The sequence below is a fragment of the Hyla sarda genome, chromosome 9, assembly GCF_029499605.1.
Source record: "Hyla sarda isolate aHylSar1 chromosome 9, aHylSar1.hap1, whole genome shotgun sequence".
Lineage (NCBI taxonomy): Eukaryota > Metazoa > Chordata > Amphibia > Anura > Hylidae > Hyla > Hyla sarda.
Window position 1 is genome coordinate 180886505 of NC_079197.1, and position 23252 is coordinate 180909756.

Sequence of the window (23252 nt, forward strand, 5' to 3'; positions counted from 1 at the left end):
ATAAAAAAAAGACAAGAAAATCAATCAAATTAAAGTATATATGTGTCACTGAATTTTCCATACTTTTTGTTTGTTTAATTTTGACATTTATTTTTGCTTATTTTATTAAAATAATAGAAAAATGAACCCACTTTGACCAATGAAGGGACGGGATTTACTGCAAAAATGAGATGTCACAGGAAGAAGTGGGAGGCAGCTGTGAGCAGCGGGGACCAAGAATCCTTTGAAAAGCAACTGCACAGAATCAGGGCAGGTGAGCATGGAGTCTTTTTTCTTTTGAAAGCACTCCGGGTCCACTCTTTTACCTTTTGTATGCCCGAATACCTCTTTAAAGGGGAACTTTTTTTTTTCAAAATCATATAGATGCCAGAAAGTTAAACAAATTTGTAATATATATATATATATATATATATATATATATATATATATATATATAATTTTTTTTATTTATCTTAGTCTTTTCAGTCCTTTCTTAGTCCAATCAGCTGCTGTATGCTCCACAAGTAGTTGTGTAGTTATTTCTATTGTGACCACAGTGCTCTCTGCTGACACATCTGTCCTGTGTATGGAACTATCTAGGTTTGCTATGGGGATTTGCTCCTTCTCGGCCTTTTGGCTAAGATCAAGTGTAGTATCTGTTCTACTGGTGCGGGGCTGGCGGGAATGGGTGCTGCCTGGAGGGGGCAGGTGTACCGGGGCGTGTTCTGAGGAATCAGCTGGACGGCTGCTCTGATGTGACCTGTTTCCTCCGGGTCTCGCCATGACGTAGAGGGGTATAGAGCTGAGGTACTTCTGTGCCTCGGGGAGTGGTGCCGAAACTCACTGGGTGTTATAACTCACTGAGTGAACGCACTGCACCATACTCTTCACCTTTGGCACTCACTCTCGGTATCCCGGCCTTCTGGATCAGGGCAATTTTTATAGATCCGGCCGGATGACCGGGCAGTATATCTGCACTCGTCCACTTATTTATTATTTTTGTTTGTCACTGTGCCACGTTCGTGTTTTGTTTGTACACAGGATTGTAAGGATGTGGTAGCCCTTCTGGGTGTCCCTCCTGGCGGTCTAGGGGAGGTGTGTGTGGCCATTCGGTTCCTCCCCTCCCTGCAACCCCTGGGCATCTTGGCTTTGGTCAAGATGTCCCCAGTATACGGCTCCTCGGCTGATTCCTTGGTTAACGCCTGGGTTGAAGCCAGGAGCATTTTCGGCCCCTTAGTAGTTTCGACGAAGCAGGTGCCTTTTGGCCCGGAGGTGAAGGGTAATGTTTGTTGGGGGGCCTCTCTCCTTTCGGAGAAGGGCTTAGCGATAGACCGCATCCTTTGTGCAGGTTTTTTTTGTGTGACACGTTTGCACTTTTTCTTGCACTTTGGGTGATAGAGAGCACCGGCTCTTAAAAAAAAGATTTGCTACTGCTCTAGGCAGCTCCTGACATGGAAAGAGGAACTACACAACTTCCTCTGGAGCATACAAAAGGTACTGCCCGACCATCTTCTCTGTGTGTGACGCTCATTACAATCAGCTTCAAGCAGCCCGGCCATCCACTTTAACAGCAGGGCAGTGGTCAGAAACGTGGACAATAGTGTTGCTGGCGAATATTCGCAATGTGAATTTTATTCGCGAATATCGCATATTCGCGAATATTCGCGAACATAGCGCTATATATTCGTAATTACGAATATTCATTTTTTTATTTATTATTTTTTTTTTTCCACAGTACACATCACAGTGATCACCCCTCTCTGCTTCCAGCTTGTGTGATGTAAAGAAGGCTGTAATACTACTGTTTGAGACTGGCGTGCGAAAATTTGCATATGTTAATTTTCGCATATGCGAATTTTCGCCTATGTTAATTTTTGTTTATGTAAATTTTCGCATATGCTAATTTTCGCATGCGCGAATATTCGCATATGCGGAAATAAAACGTGAATATTACGAATATGCAAATTTAGCGAATATATGACGAATAATCGTCCATATATTCGCAAAATAACGCAAATTCGAATATAGCCTATGCCGCTCAACACTAGTGGACCTCGAACAGTAAACAAAGAATGTATATGCAAACTTCTTTTGCATTATCTATATATATATATATATATATATATATATATATATATATATATATATATATATATATAAAACTCAATGTATGTATGTATGTGTGTATGTTCCAGCATCATGTCCAAACGGCTAAAGATATTAACATGAAACTTGGCCACATGTTACTTATATGTCAACAACAAACATAGGATAGGTAATTTAACCCTTACTCACCCCCATTTGCCAGGGGCGGGGTTTATGTTTAAAGTCCCATACAAGTCAATGGGAAATATATGTTACTGCATAACTTCCAAACAGCTGGAGATATTTCGATAATACTTGGTCACATGTTACTTATATGTCCACTTAAAATATAGGATAGTTAATTTAACCCTTAACTACCCCCATTTGTGAGGGTCGGGGTTTTTGTGTAAAGTCCCATGCAAATCAATGGGAAATGTATGTTCCCACATAACTTCCGTACGGCTGGAGATATTTCAATAACTGGTACACATATTACGGGTCAGGATAGGAGGTCGGGATAGGAGGACGGGATAGGAGGATGGGATAGGATGCCTGGGATAGGAGGACCGGGATAGGAGGACCGGGATAGGAGGACCGGGATAGGAGGACCGGGATAGGAGGTCAGGATAGGAGGTCGAGATAGGAGGACGTTTTAGGAGGACGGGATAGGAGGACGGGATAGGAGGACGGGATAGGAGGACGGGATAGGAGGTCGGGATAGGAGGTCGGGATAGGAGGTTGAGATAGGAGGACTGGATAGGAGGTCGATATATGAGGACGGGATAGGAGGTCGTGATAGGAGGATGGGATAGGAGGTCGGGATAGGAGGACGGGATAGGAGGTCGGGATAGGAGGTCGGGATAGGAGGACGGGATAGGAGGTCGGGATAGGAGGTCGGGATAGGAGGTCGGGATAGGAGGATGGGATAGGAGGACAGGATAGATGGACTGGATAGGAGGACGGGATAGGAGGACGGGAAAGGAGGACGGGATAGGAGGACGGGAAAGGAGGACGGGAAAGGTGGTCGAGATATGAGGAAGGGAAAGGAGGACGGGATAGGAGGACAGGAAAGGAGGACTGGAAAGGAGGTCGAGATAGGAGGATGGGAAAGGAGGATGGGAAAGGAGGTAGAGATATGAGGATGGGAAAGGAGAATGGGATAGGAGGACGGGATAGGAGGAAGGGATAGGAGGAAGGGATAGGAGGACGGGATAGGAGGACAGGATAGGAGGACGGGATAGATGGATGGGATATATGGACGGGATAGGAGGACGGGAAAGGAGGACGGGAAAGGAGGACTGGAAAGGAGGTCAAGATAGGAGGTCGGGAAGGGAGGTCGAGATAGGAGGACGGGAAAGGAGGTCGAGATATGAGGACGGGAAAGGAAGACGGGATAGGATGACGCATAGGAGGAAGGGATAGGAGGACGGGATAGGAGGTCGGGATAGGAGGTCGGGATATTACAACATAATATGAGGATGGGATATGAAGTCAAAAGCTTCCTCCTTTGTTTATTTTCCTCCCCAACAAGGATTAGGAAGGAAAAACGGGCAACGCGGGGTACTCAGCTAGTCTACTAAATAAATGTTAATGTAGAAAATGCATCCTGCTATACAACCTCACTTTTAAGTGGGATGCAGAGAAGAAGCTGTCATTATCAGAATCCAATGGATGAAGACTTCTATACTTCCTCCAGGACAAGCCCCTAAATAAGATTATGTGGTAAGCAAGAGTGCAAGTTAGACAGTTAGTTTGGATACTTTTCTGGCAGGTTGTCAGGGTTGTGATGCCAGAAGTAGAGTTGTAGGCTATATGTGTGATGGATGGCGGTCCATTGCCCATATTTAAATTTGCGATATTTCGCAAATATATAGACAAATATTCGTCCTATATTCTCGAATTCCGCGTATTTGTTATATTCGCATATGCGAATATTCGCATATTCGTGTATTGGAGGAAGAAAACAGTGAGGGGGTGGGCAACTTTACTATTGGTTGCTAGGGATGTTGTTGATAACCTCTGACATTGCATCATTCTAATTGGCCCACAAGTGAAAAGAAGGAATATGCGAATATGCGCATATGCGGAAAAAAAGCAAATATTCACATTTTTGAATATATAGCGAATATATTCACAGTATTCGTGAGTTTGCGATGTTCGCGATAAAAATTTGAAATGCGAATATTCGCGCCCAACACTAATTATGATGAGGGTTGTGGTGTCCAGTGGCTGAGGTGTGACAACCCTGTAGTTGACTGACAGTTCCACGGAGTACTACTTCAAATAAGCAGATACTCATATCAAAGCCCCGGGTAAGAAACTCCTCAACAGACAGCATTTATGGATAACAGCTTGAAGTTTACTAAAGTGTCAGGTCCAATATTACAGCAGAAAGTGAGGATGAAACTGACTGAAGTTATGACACGTGATGGACACAATAGGTAGACACAGTATAGCTGGTAGCATGTCACACTCTAATACAATTTGAGAATAATAAAGACTTGAGAACTATTTATCTTGTAGTGCTCCTGAATAGACTTTATACTGACTTGACTGGTGACAGACTTGACTTAGCTCAGCTTCTCCCTTAGTGCACGATCAGGCTTAAAGGGGTACTCTGCCCTAGACATCTTATAAGATGAGGGATCTTGGCTGCGGCAGCCCAGACATCCGGTGCATGGAGCGAACTTCACTCTGTGCCGGAGAACTGGCGATGCGGGGTGGAGGCTGGTGACGTTATAGTCACGCCCTGTTCATGATGTCACGGCCACATCCCCTCAATGCAAGTCTATAGTATGGGGCTTGACGGACGTGTCATCACAAGCAGGCGTGACCGTGACGTCACGAGCCTCCGGCACTGCATCTGAGGCTCTATACGAACGCCGGGTGCGGATGGGAGATTGCGGGGGTCCCCAGCGGAGGGACTCTCGTTATCAGACATCTTATAACCTATCCTTTGGATAGGGTATAAGATGTCTGGGGGGGAGTACCCCTTTAAAGGCTTTGTAGATACCTGGCCTGTCCCTCTCTGCTTTCAATGTACAGTAAACTATAGACTTTAGGCTGTCCTCCTATCTGGCAGCTATCTGACGGAAGTGCGCATTTTAGGGGTCTTCACAGGGGTGGTCTGTGGTAAACAGTGCAAAGTCTCTCTCCTTCATCTACATTTCCTTTATGACACTACAGAACTGGAGACATCCAGACAGGAGACTTCAGTCCTTAGTCTGTTACTTTGGACAGGACGAACCAGAGGATACCTAAACCTAGTCCTTCTTCGCTAGTAGGCCCATCATCTTTGCTATTGTCCCTAAAGCTCCACTTATGTTGGTCTTAAAAGAAGGTTTCAGCTTGTTGTCTGAATCTGAAGGATTGCAGTTGGAGGCAGTCTTCCACTAAAGGTGTGAGAGCTGGGGTATGTTCACTGACCAGAGGCTAGGACCAAACTAACTAACATGCATTTTGGTCCCTCCTTTTGGGACCGAGGTGGAGACAAGACTGCCCTTACCCCCTAATTGGCTAAAGGGTGGACATGTGACATGCTACAAGCTTTACACCATTCAGATAAAGATTATGGGTACACACATTTAATCCCTTACAGTGCATTTAGGTTTAGTGCATGGTGGATACAAATAAAAACATGAAACAAAATACACTTCACATAGAAACATATCTAAAGGCGTAGACCCGAGACTGAGCTGGGAACCTTAGAGGCAACAGCCACCCGAACAGTGTTCATGGTAGAAAACTGTGACCCTGCTCTGGGACACCTCAATTAAGCATCCTGGCATTTCTTCATCCTTTGGACCATCTTCTTATCATCATCTCCCCAAATAAGATCTCTGGTAATGCCTGTTCTCTCTCTGCATACTCCACATAATTCAGCCCTGTTCTTTATAAATCTTCCCCATTGTATATGATATCAATGTGCACCGGTATAACATTCATCTGATAGTACCGCAATATCCCTCTATAATATCAACTAACACGTCGTAAACTCATTTAATTCCCACTTCCGTTATAACCTTCTATTTGTGCTATTGGTTGATATTTGTAAAGCTAAACTGCGGCACTATTCACGGCTGGTTTGTAATGTTAGGCTCATGAAGAGAGTAAAGACCTTCACAATGACATTCTTAATATGCACATTACAAATGAACAGATATATAGAAGAAAGAAGCCGCATTAGCATAAACATATTTTCTTCTTCAGTGAATATTTGAAATAAATACCCATCGTTCATGGAGACAGATATCCCTCATTAGATACTTCTCGAGTATATTTCCAAACCTAAAATTTAAATAAAGCAGCTTTAAAAAAAAAAAGGAGGATTAAAGTCGCGGTGAATCCTTACAATTACATAAGGAAATCATTTATCAGAAAAAAAGCAGAAGAGAGAACTTTGAACACATTAATGGCACAAACAACCCACAATATGGTAAAACTCCCATTGTAATTGCTTCTGCTGAGGCCACATTAATAGAGAATTATTAATATTTATCTCTGGAGATATCCAAGTGGAAGCCATAGATATATAACAAAGTAGGAGCCATAGACATATAACCAAGAGGGAGCCATTGACATATAACCAAGTAGGAGCCATAGACATATAACCAAGTGGAAGCCATAGACATAAAACCAAGTGGGAGCCAATGACATATAACCAAGTAGGAGCCATTGACATATAACCAAGTGGGAGCCATAGACATATAACCAAGTGGGAGCCATAGACATATAACCAAGTAGGAGCCATAGACATGTAACCAAGTGGGAGCTATTGCCATATAACCAAGTGGGAGCCATAGACATATAACCAAGTGGGAGCCATTGACATATAACCAAATTGGAGCTATTGCCATATAACCAAGTGGGAGCCAAGTGGGAGCCATAGACATATAACCAAGTGGGAACCATAGACATATAACTAAGTGGGAGCAATAGACATATAACCAAGTGGGAGCTATTGACATATAACCAAGTGGGAGCTATTGCCATATAACCAAGTGGGAGCCATAGACATATGATCAAGTGGGATCCATATACATATAACTAAGTGGGAGCCATAGACATATAAGCAAGTGGGAGCCATAGACATATAACCAAGTGGGAGCCATTGACATATAACCAAGTGGGAGCTATTGCCATATAACCAACTGGGAGCTATTGACATATAACCAAGAGGGAGCCATAGACATATAACCAAGTAAGAGCCATAGACATATAACCAAGTGGGAGCCATAGACATATAACTAAGTGGGAGCCATAGACATATAACCAAGTAGGAGTCAGATACATATAACCAAATGGGAGCCATAGACATATAACCAAGTAGGAGCCATAGAAATATAACCAAATAGGAGCCATATAAATATGACCAAGTGGGAGTCATAGAAATGCACTGCTCAAAAAAAATAAAGGGAACACTTCAACAACACAATGTAACTTCAAGTCAATGACACTTCTGTGAAATCACACTGTCCACTCAGGAAGCAACACTGATTGACAATCAATTTCACATGCTGTTCTGCAAATGGAACAGACAACATGTGGAAAGTATAGGCAATTAGCAAGACACCCCCAATAAAGGAGTGGTTCTGCAGGTGGTGACCACAGACCACTTCTCAGTTCCTATGCTTCCTGGCTGATGTTTTGGTCACTTTTGAATGCTGGCGGTGCTTTCACTCTAGTGGTACATAAGATGGAGTCTACAACCCACACAAGTGGCTCAGGTAGTGCAGCTCATACAGGATGGCACATCAATGCAAGCTGTGGCCAGAAGGTTTTATGTGTCTGTCTGCATAGTGTCCAGAACATGGAGGCGCTACCAGGAGACAGGCCAGTACATCCGGAGACGTGGAGGAGGCCGTAGGGGGGCAACAATCCAGCAGCAGAACCACTACCTCCACCTTTACGCAAGGAGGAGCAGGAGGAGCACTGCCAGAGCCCTGAAAAATGACCTCCAGCAGGCTACAAATGTGCATGTGTCCACTCAGACGGTCAGAAACAGACTCCATGAGGGTGGGAATTGTGCTTACAGCCCAACACCGGGCAGGACGCTTGGCATTTGCCAGAGAACACTAAGATTAGCAAATTCTCCACTGGCGCCCTGTACTCTTCACTGAGCACATACGACAGAAGTGACAGAGTCTGGAGATGCCATGGAGAATGTTCTGCTGCTGCAACATCCTCCAACATGACCGGCTTGGCAGTGAGTCAGTAATGGTGTGAGGTGGCCTTTCTTTGGGGGCCACACAGCCCTCCATATGCTTGCCAGAGGTAGCCTGACTGCCATTAGGTACCGAAAAGAGATCCACAGACCCCTTGTGAGACCATATGCTGATGCGGTTGGCCCTGGATCCCTTCCTAATGCAAGACAATGCTAGACTTTATGCGGCTGAGTGTGTCAGCAGTTCCTGCAAGAGGAAGGCATTGATTAGAGATGATGGAATTTTTGAAAAATTTGATTTGGCCGATTCGCTGAATTTTCCCAAAATTTTTTGGTTTGGTCTGAATTTATTTGCGGTGTATCGCTATTACAAACGGCTATTTCTGGCTTACAGAGAGCCTCAATAGGCATGTAGAACACTTTGCCTTGCTTTAACACGCATAGAGTGTATGCTGGGTTAGTGAAATAATACTGTTATTAAGTTTGACATGCAGATCAGAGGCATCACTATTAGAATCACTGTCACAGAGCAGCACAATGACAGAGCCTAGAGATGGCATCAGTATGAGGAGACCATATAGTTGCTGAACGACACAGCCTGGAGGTGGTGGCAGCATGAGGAGAACATATAGGGGCTGAATGACACAGCATGGAGGTGGTGACAGCAGCATGAGGAGAACATATAGTGGCTGAATGACACAGCCTGGAGTTGGCAGAAGCATGAGTGTTACGTTATGCGCCCCGGAGGCAATTGCTGTCCATGAGTGCATGGTCCCGTCACCTACTGCTGCCGGCGGGGATGGAATTTGCATCGCGGGATGAGCCCACATGCGAATCCCAGCCCGTCACTCACCTTGTGCTTCCCCTGCCCCTGCCCCTGCCTCTGCCTCTCTTACCGCGCGCATTCCGGAGCTTTGAGATTTAAACGGCCAGTGCGCCCATTAGTGAATGTACTCCCACACTTCCCTGCTGGATCTTTGTTGCCCTAGAGCCTGAGAGAAAGCATTCCTGTGATTGTCTTGCCATGTATTATACCCTTTGCTCTGTGACCTGACCTTTCTCCTTTGCCGCCTGCCTACTGACCATTTGCTAAGATCCTGACTACGCTACTGTGCCGCCTGCCCTGACCTTCTGCTATCCTGACCATGAGTTGCCTTATCCCACCTGGTCCTCGAATTCCTCAGCCGCCTGTTGGGTCGAGCCATGCCAGGGGTAGTGACCTGATTGCCGCCTGCAGCAGTCAGTCCATCCCGCTTTTAGTGGGGCTCTGATGAAAACCAGCGGCACCTTAGACTCCGCTCCCTGGTATGTTCCTAGTCATCTGCCACACAGGTCCAGCGGATCCACATTCACCAGTGTTCCTGTCTTCTGAAATGTGAGTGTTACAATGAGGAGACCATATAGCCTCACTATGGGTGTAGAACACTTTGCCTTGCTGTAACACTCATAGGGAGTGTGCTGTGTTAGTGAAATAATACTGTTATTCAGTTTGACATAGAGCTTACAGGCATCGCTATTAGAATCACTACTGCCGCAGACCATCTGGATGTGGCAGCAGGGAGACCATATGGCGTCAAAATTTAAGAGAATAAAGATAATTTTTATTTAATTTTTATTTTATTTACTTTTAATTTATTAAAATTTTTTGAGTACCCATTCTGGTGAGCATCAAGCTGGTGGTCCTCCGAGATACCACCTGTTCCAGCCCCTGCCTCTCAGTGTCCCCCTGACGGTGAAAGTGTGAATGTTTCATTTAATCAGTTATGGTTCATTGCTATCGCTCCAAGCTGTTTTATTGGATTCTTGTGATAATTCCACAGGTAATATAACGGTGACGACCATAGGGCCTCAGTCTGAAAAATGTACATAGATTCTTTTAAATTTAAGATTTATGTTAGATTCCCAAGTTTAATGTCCCAACGTTTACTTTGAACTAATACTGTATGACCACAAAATCCAATCTAACAAGGAGTCATATGGCGGCACAATGACAGAGGATAGAGGTGGCAGCAGCCCGACGATACCATAGGGCCTCACAATAGAAAAGATTAAAGATATTTTGTAAAATTTTAATTTAAGATTTTAGATACATGAACATTTTAAAAGTTTAATCTAAGGTGCCAACAGCATAAGGAGACCATATGGTGGCACAATGGCAGAGCCAGAGATACATTTTCAAATTTTAATTGAAGATTTATGGTAGCTAGTGCTACCATAAAATTTTTTAGGTAATGTCCCAGCAGCATGAGGAGACCACATGGCAGCAAAATGACACAGCCTGGAGGTGGCGGCAGCCTGACCATACCAAAGGGCCTAACAATTTAAAAGATGAAAGATATTTTTTAAAATTGCATGTGGCCATGTTAACATTAGCTGATTTTACCCCCCAACAGTCCGCACTGACTGACTGCTACTGCCACGACTCCAGGGACCCCTGTTCCACTACCTCCCGGGAAGGTAGGCTGCCGCGAAGCAGGTGGTCTACCCCGGGCACATTTGGCTCCAGACTTCCCACTGCTGCCACCATGCTCACTCCAAACATTCTATCACCTTGCTGGCTCAACTGCTGCCTCACGGGCAACCTGCCACACTCTTTTCCTGATGATGAAGTCCCTTCTGCACCCAGCTCCCAAGTGTGAACGGCTTCATCATCAACGAGTTGTGTCTGCACGTCACTGATGTCCTCCTCAGGTTCCTCAACAGTGTCTGCTTCAGAAGCCTGAAAATTCCCAACACCACCTACCACTCCACTCTCCTCATCACTACTTGCCTGCATAGCGAAGGAAGTGGGGGATGTCTCCTTTCTTCTTGGCTGGGCTGCTGACTGTCCTCTAGTAGATCATCCTGACTAAAAAGTGGAGCTAAACCCACAGCATAGGATATTTCTATGGGGGTGGAAACAGCATAGGACAGAGGCCATTGGAGGACAGGGACTGCTCCCGAGCCATGCCAACACATGGTTTTGTCTGAGGAACCCACCGACTGTGTACTGGGGGTGTCAGATGTCACTTGTGATGTAGTAGATGACCGTGTTAACTAATCAATGACAGCAGAAATTACAGCAGATGGGTTGCTAGTGGAGACACGACCGCTAGCTGATACCGGGAGCTCAGGCCTCTTCCTGCTGCCACCCCCCCCCCCACCTAGTCTCCTGCGACCTCTGCCTGTGCCTGATGAATTTAGGCCTTTTCCACTCCTCTGTGCATGTTCTGGCACTTCTCTGCCTGACATACTCAGTGCGTATATGAGGGAAGTACAATACGCTTCACTATGCTTAAAACAGTATTTGTCTAGAACAGCAGCAGGTGTACTTTTGGCTGGCCTTTCACAGTATCTAGGCCCTTAAGACTATAACAGGAACAAAATGGTACAACACTTAGATGTACGAATGTGGTATGCACTTATGAGGGGAGTTCAATGCACTCCAATACGCTTTAACCCCTTAAAGGGGTACTACGGCGCTAAGACATCTTATCCCCTTATCCTCTGTCACACCCCCTCCCATAGGCTTGCATTGAGGGGGCGGAGCGTGACATCACAAGGAGGCGGAGCCGTATCATCACTTTACTCCGTCCCCGTGATCGCCAGTAATCAGAGCCGGAGCGAGCACGCTCCGGGGGCTGATTCTAACGGGGTGCGGTGTGGAAGATCAGGCATCTTATCCCCTATCTTTGTAAAAAATTCCAAACTTTGATGAAAAAATTGAAAATGTTGCATTTTTCTAACAGACATTCCAAATAAATTATATATTGCATCACATATACAATATGTCTATTTTATGTCTGCATCGTAAAGTTGACATGTTTTTACTTTTGGATCACATCAGAGGGCTTCAAAGTGCAGCAGCAATTTTCCAATTTTTCACAAAATTTTTAAAATCTGAATTTTTCAGGGACCAGTTCAGTCTGAAGTGGATTTGAAGGGCCTTCATATTAGAAATGCCACACAAATTACCCCTTTATAAAAACTACACCCCTCATAGTATTGAAAATGACATTCAGTAAGCGTGTTAACCCTTTAGGTGTTTCACAGGAATAGCAGCAAAGTTACAGAGAAAACTCAAAATCTACATTTTTTACACTCGCATGTTCTTGTAGACCCAGTTTTGGAATTTTTACAAGGGGTAAAATGAGAGAATTCTTCCTAAAATTTGTAACCCCATTTCTCTCGAGTAAGGAAATACCTCATAGTTGTATTTCAAGTGCTCCGTGGGTGCACTGCAAGGCTCAGAAGGGAAGGAGCGACAACGGGATTTTGGAGAGTGAGTTTTTCTGAAATGGTTTTTGGGGGCATGTCACATTTAGGAAGCCTCTATGGTGAAAGAACAGCAAAAAAAAAAAAAAAAAAAAAAAAAAAAAACACATGGCATACAATTTTGGAAACTACACCACTCAAGTAGGTAACAAGGGGTACAGTGAGCCTTAATACCCCACAGGTGTTTGATGACTTTTTGTTAAAGTTGGATTTGTGAACACATTTTTTTTTTTTTTACTAAAATGCTGGTTTTCCCTCAAATTGTACATATTTACAATGGGTAATAGGAGAAAATGCCCCCCAAAACGTGTAACCCCATCTCTTTTGAGTATGGAAACACCCCATGTGTGGACGTCAAGTGCTCTGAGGACGCACTACAATGCTCAGAAGAGAAGGAGTCACATTTGGCTTTTGGAAAGCAAATTTTGCTGAAATAGTTTTTGATGTGCATGTCACATTTAGGAAGCCCCTAGGGTGCCAGAACATCATAAAAATGGCATACTACTTTGGAAACTAAACCCCTCAAGGAACGTAACAAGGGGTACAGTGAGCCTTTACACCCCACAGGTATTTGAGGACTTTGGATGTGTAAATATTTATTTTATTTTTTTTACTAAAATGCAGGATTTCCCCCAAATTTTACTTTTTTTACAAGGGGTAATAGGAGAAAATGCCCCCCAAAATGTGTAACCCCATCTCGCCTGGGTATGGAAATACCCCATTTGTGGATGTCAAGTGCACTGGGGATGCACTACAATGCTCATAAGAGAAGGAGTCCCGTTTGCAAATTTTGCTGAAATGGGGGGGAGGGGGAGGGGGGTCATGGGGGATTTAGGAAGCCCCTATGGTGCCAGAAAAGAAAAAAAAAAGTTGTACATGGCATCCTGTACCAAAGTAGACCGCAATTTTTTTGTACCACAACCGTGTTATGTGCATGGCGTTGTATGGCTTGAGGACTTGATCAGAGAGATCAACTCCCCCATATACCGATTTTAGTCCAGAATACAATCAGGCTTGAGGACCGTTGTTGTGGTACCTCACACAGGGACAGGTGAACTGCTGTTACCATGAATTGTGGTCAGGATAAGGACATCCCTCTTATCCTTATACCTGTCCAGCAACTGGTTTTCATGGGTAAGGGCATGGGACTCACCCTTGGGCATAGGTGTCTGAACAAAATTTAGAGGGAGGCCTCTCTGGTTTTTCCGCACGGTCCCACAAGCGGACGTGGATCTGGCGGCAAGGGATGTGAACAGAGAGATGCTGGTATAAAAGTTGTCCACGTACATGTGGTAACCCTTATCCAGCAATGGGTGCACAAGGTCCCAAATGAGTTTCCCCGCTAACATCCAGAGTGGGGGGACATTCTGGGGGTACAATGCGGCAATCTCGTCCCTCATATACTCTAAACTTGCAAGTGTACCCGGAGTTACTCTCGCAAAGTTTGTAGAGTTTCACGCCATACCGCGCCCGCTTCGAGGGAATACACTGGCGGAAGATGAGTCTCCCCTTAAAACTGATAAGAGACTCATCTACCGAGAGCTCCCAAAGGTGGGATCACCTTGGGGGGACATGCCGCATTATCAGCGTAATGCAGGGATTTCCGAATGGCCTTGAACCGCCTCCGTGCCATGGCCAAACTGTAAAACGGGGTCTGGTAGAGGACATCCCAACTCCAGTACTGCCTGACACTGGGTTTTTTGACCAGGCCCATATGTAGCACGAGGCCCCAAAATGTCCTCATTTCGGCTGCACTGACGGCGTACCATTCATTGGGCCTGGTCAAAAGCGAATCAGGGTGGTGGGCAATGAACCGTTGGGCGTACAAGTTTGTTTGCTCCACTATTAGATTGACAAAGTGGTTATATGGGGAAAAAGGGGGGGGGGGGCAAATGCATCGCTCTGAACCCCTAACAGGGCCTAGGTCATGCAGAAAAATCTGCACAAGACCCTTGAGGACCTATTAGGAAAAAAATTTTTTTGCTTTTTTTTTTTTTTTAACCTCCTACCTGTCCCTTTATTAGCAATCTCATCCTGCACTAATGAACGCTTCTTCAGCCCTGAGGGGCTCAGATCTCGGCAGAGGGGGGTTCCCTGGCTCTCCGCTGACTGAACACGGTGGGCGAGCAGAGCTGCGAGAAGGGGACATTAACCCCTCCCCTGCCGGCTGCTATTGGTCACCTCCAAAATCACCACCTCCCCATAGATACAGGAGGTGATTGGGGTATATTCTACTCCCCCGATCACCATGTATCTCCGGGTCATCGGGTCACACGTGACCCATATGACCGGAATCACCGCATATCGCTGGTGTGAATTCACCGGCGATCGCTGACATGGGGGGTCTCAGGACCCCCCTGGGCATTTGCATGGGATGCCTCTCGGTCCGGTTCCTGCCCGGCGCATGGCTTGGACCGGAATTCCCACGGGCGCACAGGTACGCCTTTGGTCCTTAAGTACCAGCAAGCAAAGGCGTACCCATACACCTGGGGTCCTTAAGGGTTTAAACAGTATTTGTCTACAACACCAGCAGGTGTGTACTTTTGGGCAGGTGTGTACTTCTGGCTGGTCTTTTACAGTAACTAGGCCCTTAAGACTTTAACAGGAACAAAATGGTACAACATTAAGATGTACGTATGTGGTATCCACTTATGAGGGGAGGACAATGTGCTACAGTATGCTTAAAAAAATATTTGTGTACAACACCAGCAGTACACACCAGTGCTGCAGCACACAGTTGCTGTTTACTACACCCAAAATTGCACTCTCTCTCTCAATCTCACTTGCTTCCCTATCAGTGCTTCTATGGCTGAATCGCTGCTGTTCTGTGCAACACACTGCTCTTTATCCCTCTCGGAAATAGAACGCTGTAGTGACTGGGAGGTGAATCGCTGCTGTAAGAATGCTTATCTGCAACACACACTGCTCTCTGTCTCTCTGTGCAACAGAACGCTGATATGACTGGGAGGTGAATCGCTGCTGGAAAAAAAGCTTTTCTGGCCAACACACAGTGCTGTCTGTCCCTCTCTATCTCTCTGTAATGAAAGGCTGAAGTGACTGGCCGCAATACTGTATAGCTGCCGATTATATAGGGCTGTGACATCACAGGGGTGACTGGCTGCTGATAGGCTGCATGTGATTCAGGGTCACCCTGCCTACCCTTGAGCCTGGACCACACTAAATGGAGTTTAATGAATCAAATAGAATTTATCCTGAAATTCGTAATGAATTCAGATTCGTCGGATTCAATTTGCTCATACAGCTTATCGATTCACTAGAGATCAGCAGTGACATCACTGGGAATACAGCCTATCCATTCTCAGTGATGTCACACTCACTGCTGATCTCTAATGATTGGATAGAATATATTCTCAGTGATGTCCCCGCTAAACTCTACTGATGGATAGGCTGTAATTTCAGTGATGTCACTGCTGATCTCTATTGATTGGACAGGCTGTATTCTCAGTGATGTCACCGCTGATCTCTATTGATTGGATAGGCTGTAATTTCAGTGATGTCACTGCTTATCTCTATTGATTGGATATACTTTTATAATAAACCATATGTTACATTCCAATATTTCCCTCTTTTGCTTTTCTCTTTATTCTTTATTCCCATCACGTTACGTTCAATTTGCCTTCCTGACACTATATGAATAAACAGTGATAATAAAATTTGCTCCCTCCATATACTATTCATCAAGCAATCTGTTGGCCTTTGATACACAATGTATTTCTTCTTATTACGCGCAGTCTTAATATTAATAGCTTTTCATATTGCTATCCTTGTATTGTTTCAATAATATTTTCCAGCCCTTAACTCAAGGTAATATTAATTTAATGGTAATGCAATTGAAGGCGAATTATATTAGCACCACAGACGACAAAACAATACATGAGGATATCTCTCACAAACACATTTTCATGTTAACACTTTGACTTTTCATTTACAATATTTTCTATAGTGGTAATATGCCAAAGGACATGTCAGGTGAGACATGAATGTAAAACAGTCTTGGCGCTGCGCCATTCTTATTGCTGGTATATTACAGTGTGCCTCCTATATTATCTGTACATCTATTCACCCGCAGAAAGAGACCGAATTATTCTGCCCCTGAAATTAATGAAGAAAAAAAAACAAATTGGCAGAGAATGACTAAGCTAAACGCATTAGAATTCTGTCTTAATAGGTGCCAAAAAATGGCATAAATGCTGTTGCACAATACAATTCTATAAGATACTTTTAGGTATCTCATTGGGCAGGTTTTTTTTTAGGATAAATGTGGCTTAGAGAATTTGGATGTGGTTCCATTGCAGCAAATTGCACCAAAATGTTGCCAAAAATTGGTGCAAAATATTAGTTTAACCATTTAAAGTGGTACACCGCCCCTAAACATCTTATCTCCTATCCAAAGGATAGAGGATAAGATGTCTGATCGCGGGGATCCCACCGCTGGGGACCCCTGCAATCTCTGTGCTGCACCCAGCTTTTGTTTAGAGCAGTGTTTCCCAACCTTTTTTGGCAAGGGGCACCCTTCGTAAAAAAATTTCGGGACACCCCTACCAAGGTTGACAAGCAAAAAATAAAAAGGAAAAATTACAATGCACCATATCTATTTACCTGTGGGTATGTAGATTACAGTGCTGCTTTAGAGAGCAAATCACAAATGACGACTTCTCTAATCAGCATTGTTCCCTTCTCTTCTCTATCTGGCCCGGACAACATGACGATTTCTTCTAGCCACTATTCTTCACTGTTAAACCTGCAAAACAAACTTATTAGGCTCCGCACTTTTTTTTTTACATGGGTGACAGAGGGGTGTAGAAGAGTGTACATTAGTGGCAGAGGGGTGTAGAGGAGTGTACATGGGTGATAGATGGGTGTACATGGATGACAGAGGTGTAGAGGAGTGTACATGGGTGACAGAGGGGTGAAGAGGAGTGTACATGTGTGACAGAGGGGTGTACATGGGTGACAGAAGGGTGTAGAGGAGTGTACATGGGTGACAGAGGGGTGAAGAGGAGTGTACATGGGTGACAGAGGGGTGTACATGGGTGACAGAGGGGTGTAGAGGAGTGTACATGGGTGACAGAGGGGTGAAGAGGAGTGTACATGGGTGACAGAGGGGTGTAGAGGAGTGTACATGGGTGACAGAGGGGTGAAGATGAGTGTACATGGGTGACAGAGGGGTGTAGAGGAGTGTACATGGACGACAGAGGGGTGTAGAGGAGTGTACATGGGTGACAGAGGGAAATGGGGGTGACAAAGGGACAGAGGGGTGAATAGGGGGTGGACATGGGTGACAGGGTAGACTGCAGGGGGAAGACTGGGGGGTGGACAGGGGTGGGTGAACATGGGTGACAGGGATGGACAGGGGGTGGACAAGGCGGACATGGATGACAGGAGGGTGGACATGGGTGACGGGGGTAAGGGGGGACATAAGTGACGGGAGGGGTTTGGACAGGGTTGAGAAGGGGTAACAGAGGGGTGGAAATGGTACAGTACCTTAAGCAAGTTGGTACCGGAATCCAGTGCCGCTTGCAGTTCCATGGCATGGCACGGGAATCCAGCACAGCTTACAGTTGCACGGCACGGGCATCTTATATAGCAGGGCACCATTTTCAGCTCCCTGCGCCGCAAGAAGGAGGGGGAAGCTGGGGGACGCTGGGAGACACTGTGGGATGCTCTGTGTGCAGTGCGTAAGCAGGCTTCCCTTCCCCCTTGCAGTGCTGTGAGTCATAGGCACGCAGGCCAGGGCGGGACATTTAAAAAAAAAAAATGAAAAAATCACAGTATAATCCCACGGCACCCTAGGTAGGGCCGGAGCACTCCGGTTGGGAATCACTGGTTTAGAATATCAGGTTCAGTGCCGGAGGCTTGTGACGTCACAGTGGCTCCCCGCTCGTGATGTCACAGCTGCGCCCCCGGCTTGTGGTGGCCATCAAGTCCCCTCCCATAGACTTGCATTGAGGTTGCATGGTCGTGATGTCATGAGCGGGGCACGACCATGATGTCACAAGCCTCCTGCCTGCATCGCCAGTGCACTGGCTGTCTGGGGTGCCGCAGCCGAGATTGCGAGGGTCCCCAGCAACAGGACCCCCATGATCAGACATCTAATCCCCTATCCTTTGGATAGGGGATGAGATGTCTAGGGGCAGAGTACCACTTTCAAGATGCAGGGCCTGCATGTATACTCTGCACCCACTCCCCTTCAATTTAAAGTAGGGATCTTCCAAGTTTTACATTTGTATTGATATCGGAACCAATACTGGACATTTGCATGAGTCCTGGTGCAAATGTACCCAAAATCCCACGCTGAGGGCTCCTCACCGGGGTGGTGCAGGACCTGCCGCTCAATGACATTATTTCATCACGCGTCAGATCCTGCACCATTAACAGAACGGAGGATGTAGAGACCTAAGCACCGGTTTGAGGGAAGGTGATAGGATTGGTGATTGGGGACTTATTCATGGATACTAAAGGGGTATCTACATATTAGGAGGTTCTCTACCTACCTACTGGGGGGGCTTCTACCTAACAGTAGGATTCCTTACTTACTTATCTTCTATAGGCTTCTACCTAAGAGCAAGGATTCCCTACTGAGGGCTTCTTCCTAAGAGGGAGTATTCCCTACTTGTCAAAAGGGAGCTACCTAAGAGGTGGTATTTCCTACCTACCTACTGGGGGTTTCTAGCCAAAAGAGGGATAGATTGTCCTCATGTTTATAATTTGAAGTTCATGAGACAGAGTTTGGTATTCACCACATGACCATCATAGATAAACACAGAGCCCATTTCTTAGTCAGTATTACAGATTTAAAGGGGCACTCCGCCCCTAGACATGTTATTCCCTATTCAACGGATAGGGGATAAAATGTCTGATCATGGGGTGTCCGGCCGCTGGGACCCCCAATCCCCCTGTGATCTCCGGGCCAGGACTGCAGCATTACGGACATGGAAGCCTTGGGCTTCCGTGATTGTGACGTCACACCACGCCTCCTCCATTCATGTCTATAGGAGGCCTTAACGCCCCCTCCCATAGACATGAATGGATGGTGTGGGGCTTGACATCAGTATCATAGAAGCTCCAGGCTTCCGTGTTCGTAACATTGCAGCACCGGTAAAGATCATGGGGGGTCCCAGCGGCCAGACCCCACGCGAACAGACATGTTTTCCCCTATCCTTTTTAACTGGAAGATCTCTTTAACATTTACTTCTCTGGGTCTCCATAAATGATATTATTATTATTATTATTATTATTGTTATTATTATTAATATTTATAAGAACAATGGATAGTAAAAGATAAAACATGTCACTCACCAATCTGTTTTCTGTTTTCTTCTTTATGCACTTACATTAGTGTGTATATCACAAAAAGCATGGGAAGAGGTGAAGAATGGGTGTGGAGAGGTTCTCCAACGAGGCAGCGGCCATTTCCCCCAACCCATCAGGTGCTTCTTCCGGTCAATGTACGAATGAAGCATTAAAGAGGTACTCCGCTGGAAAAACATTTTTTTTTTAAATCTTAATCCTTCTAGTACTTATAAGCTTCTGTATGCTCCAGGGGAAGTTCTTTTCTGATTTTAATTTCCTTTCTGTCTGACCACAGTGCTCTCCGCTGACACATCTGTCCATTTTAGCAACTGTCCAGAGTAGGAGCAAATCTCCATAACAAATCCCTACTGCCCTGGACAGTTTCTTACATTGAGAGAGGTGTCAGCAGAGAGCACTGTAGACAGACTGGAAAGAACTTCCTCTGGAGCATACAGAAGGTTATAAGTACTAGAAGGATTAATATTTTTTTTAATAGAAGTCATTTACAAATCTGTTTAACTTTCTGTCATCAGTTGATATTTTTTTTTCCCAGTGGAGTAGCCCTTTAAAGGAATATTTAGAGAAAACCATAAAAAAAGATGTCATCTATGTATCTGGTTTTGCAAAACATATGGCCTAATAATAGATGGACATGTACACATCCTGGGAACTTAAGATTTTTTTATCTAATTGGTTTGGCGGAAAATAATTACAAGAGTTTCTTACTGAAGATACAGGTATTGTCATTGCTAAGGGGTCCAGGTAATGGAGGGCCCACACTACTCCTTGAAATCTCTCAACACTGGAAAAAAAATAATAAAACACAAGAATGTGCTTTATTTGTCAATTTCAGGAACAATTCCATAGGATGCCCTGTGAAAGAAGCAATCTCTGTAACTAACATTATCCGTATTGCATTCTGTATTCTGACATTCTGACTTTGGCTGTGTTTCCTGGTTAACTCTTTGCTTATTGATTTGGCATCTCTCTAGTCCTTTCGGTTCTGATCTTGGCTTGTTCTTGGATTTATCTTTTTTTTTTGTTTCTCGCCCTCTGTATTAGTTTGTGTGCTTGTATACCTTTGCTACCTCTGACTTCATCCCCTGACCGTGTATTGTGTTTTTGAAGTTTGTTATGTTGGCTTGACATCCCAGCACTTTAGTTAGGAAGGGACCGTCTTCATAGCTTGTTGATTCCTCGCTTAGGCTGGATACGCACTAGGCAGGGACAGGGGCTGGGGGTGAGTGCAGGACTTCACTGATTCCCTGTCCATACATGACTATTGGAGTAAAATAAAGCACAGTATTGAGAAAGGAACTGGTGGGAGGAACCAGTGGGGTTCTTCATGTGAGTAATATGAATTTGGATTGTTCCTTTAAAGGGGTTCTCTGGTAGAAAACATTTTTTTTTTTTAATCAACTGGTGCCAGAAAATTAAAAATATTTGCAAATTACTTCTATTTAAAAAAAATCTTAATCCTTCCAGTACTTATCAGCTAATGTCAGGGCTGGTGGAAGGATTTTTGCCACCCTAGTCAAAAGCTAATTTTGCCGCCCCCTTGACTCCGCCCATTGGCTCTGCATTTTGACATGCCCCATCTTACTACTGGGGTAACACACTGTAACAGGTGGGTAGCAGGTGAGCGCTCTGTCAGGATGCTGGACCGGACCTGGGTGATCACGCCTGTGACTCGGAGAGGAGCGCGGCGGTGCTATGCTCCTCTGACAGGTTTAAGAATACACATGATAGTATTAAAGTATGGGGGGTGGGGTTGCTGCTGGCTGAGCTGACTGTGAGCTGGTGGTTGTGACTTTGCATTCTGGTTAAGTTTATTGCGGGGGGGGGGGGGGGGGCAGAACTGTATACAACAGAGGAAGTTCTTTTCTTTTTGAATTTTCTTTTTGTCTGACCACAGTGCTCTCTGATGACACCTCTGTCCATGTCAGGAACTGTCCAGAGCAGCAGAGGTTTGCTATGGGAATTTGCTCTTGCTCTGGACAGTTCCTGAGATGGACAGAGGTGTCAGCAGAGAGCAATGTGGTCAGACAGAAAATAAATAAAAAAGAAAAGAACTTCCTGAAGGATTGAGATTTTTATGTAGAAGTAATTTACAAATCTGGCACCAGTAAAGTTTTTCACCAAAGTAACTATGTTGCCCCTTGACATTAATGTACACTTATAATAAGTAGAGAATACCTACGGGAAATAAAGCAGAACCGGTATGTTTCCAAAGATCTGCAATCCAAGTAATGTACAAAAACGAGAGCAGGATTTTGTCGAGAAATTGTCTAACAGTAACTAAACAGTATTTAAGGCCCCGGCTCCGAACAAACTCTGGTTGAAGGCTGTGAAATTTGATCAGTCACTAACAGTAGGGTTTATATTGTCACAGATCCGGGATACTAATTCCCTCAAGTGTCTCGGCGCAGACATTCAGCTATGTGAAGAGTTACAGAAATGTGGAAAAAAATGTGAAAACTCCTCTGAATTACCCGTGGGGCCGAAAGGAAAAGAAAACACAGAGGACGATATAAAGAGTCTAAAATTACATTTCCTATTCAGTTGCAGGCATTGTCTCTGTGTTTGCAGCAGCTAGGAAAGTTTCCACAGATACACACAGAGAGCGGTGGAGTTTCTGTTTAATTTGCTCTGTTTTCTGTAGAACCCCTGACACAGGGGCTGCCAGACACCTATGAGTCAGATACAATAAGTACAATATGGAGACTGGTGGGAATCGAGACCTGAAAATGAGCAGGGCCACATTATACCTATATGTGTTGCTGCTTAGCAGAGATCTAGATAACCCCTTAAAGGGGTACTCCAGCCCTGAGAAATCTTATCCACTTTCCAAATGGATAAGGGATAAGATGTCTCACCGCAGGGGTCCCACCACCTCTGGGGACCCCCGCAATCTTGTATTCGCCACCCACCTGTTTGAGATCCACGTCACGGTGCCAGCTCACAAACAGCCGAGTGGCAACCACGGGTCCAGAAAATCGTGACAACACGCCCCCGCCCCCGCTATGCAAGTCTATGGGAAGGGGCATGACGGCCGTCACGCTCCCTCCCATAGACTTGCATAGCGGGGGGTGATGTCACACAGGGGCGGGGTCATGACATCACGATACTCCGGCCCCGTGGTTGCCACCCGGCTGTTTGTGAGCTGGCACCGCGGTGTGCAGCTCAAACAGGTGGGTGGCAAATACGATTGCTGGGGACCCCCGCGGTGAGACATCTTGTCCCCTATCCTTTGGAAAGGGGATAAGATGTCTCAGGGCTGGAGTACCCCTTTAAGGGTACCCCTTTTTTCATTTTTGCACTTTCATATTTTCCTCCTCATCTTCTAAAAATCAGAACGCTTTCAATTTTGCACCTACAGACCCATATAAGGGCTTGTTTTCTGTGCCCCAATTGTAGTTTGTAATGACATCAATCGATCCACCACAAAATCTACAGT

At 45.1% G+C, this 23252-nt stretch overlaps 1 pseudogene; it reads left to right on the top strand.

Annotated features, from left to right (window-relative positions):
* Positions 1-596: 596 nt before the first annotated feature.
* On the top strand, positions 597-718 carry LOC130292158 (U2 spliceosomal RNA; annotated as a pseudogene).
* Positions 719-23252: the final 22534 nt, after the last annotated feature.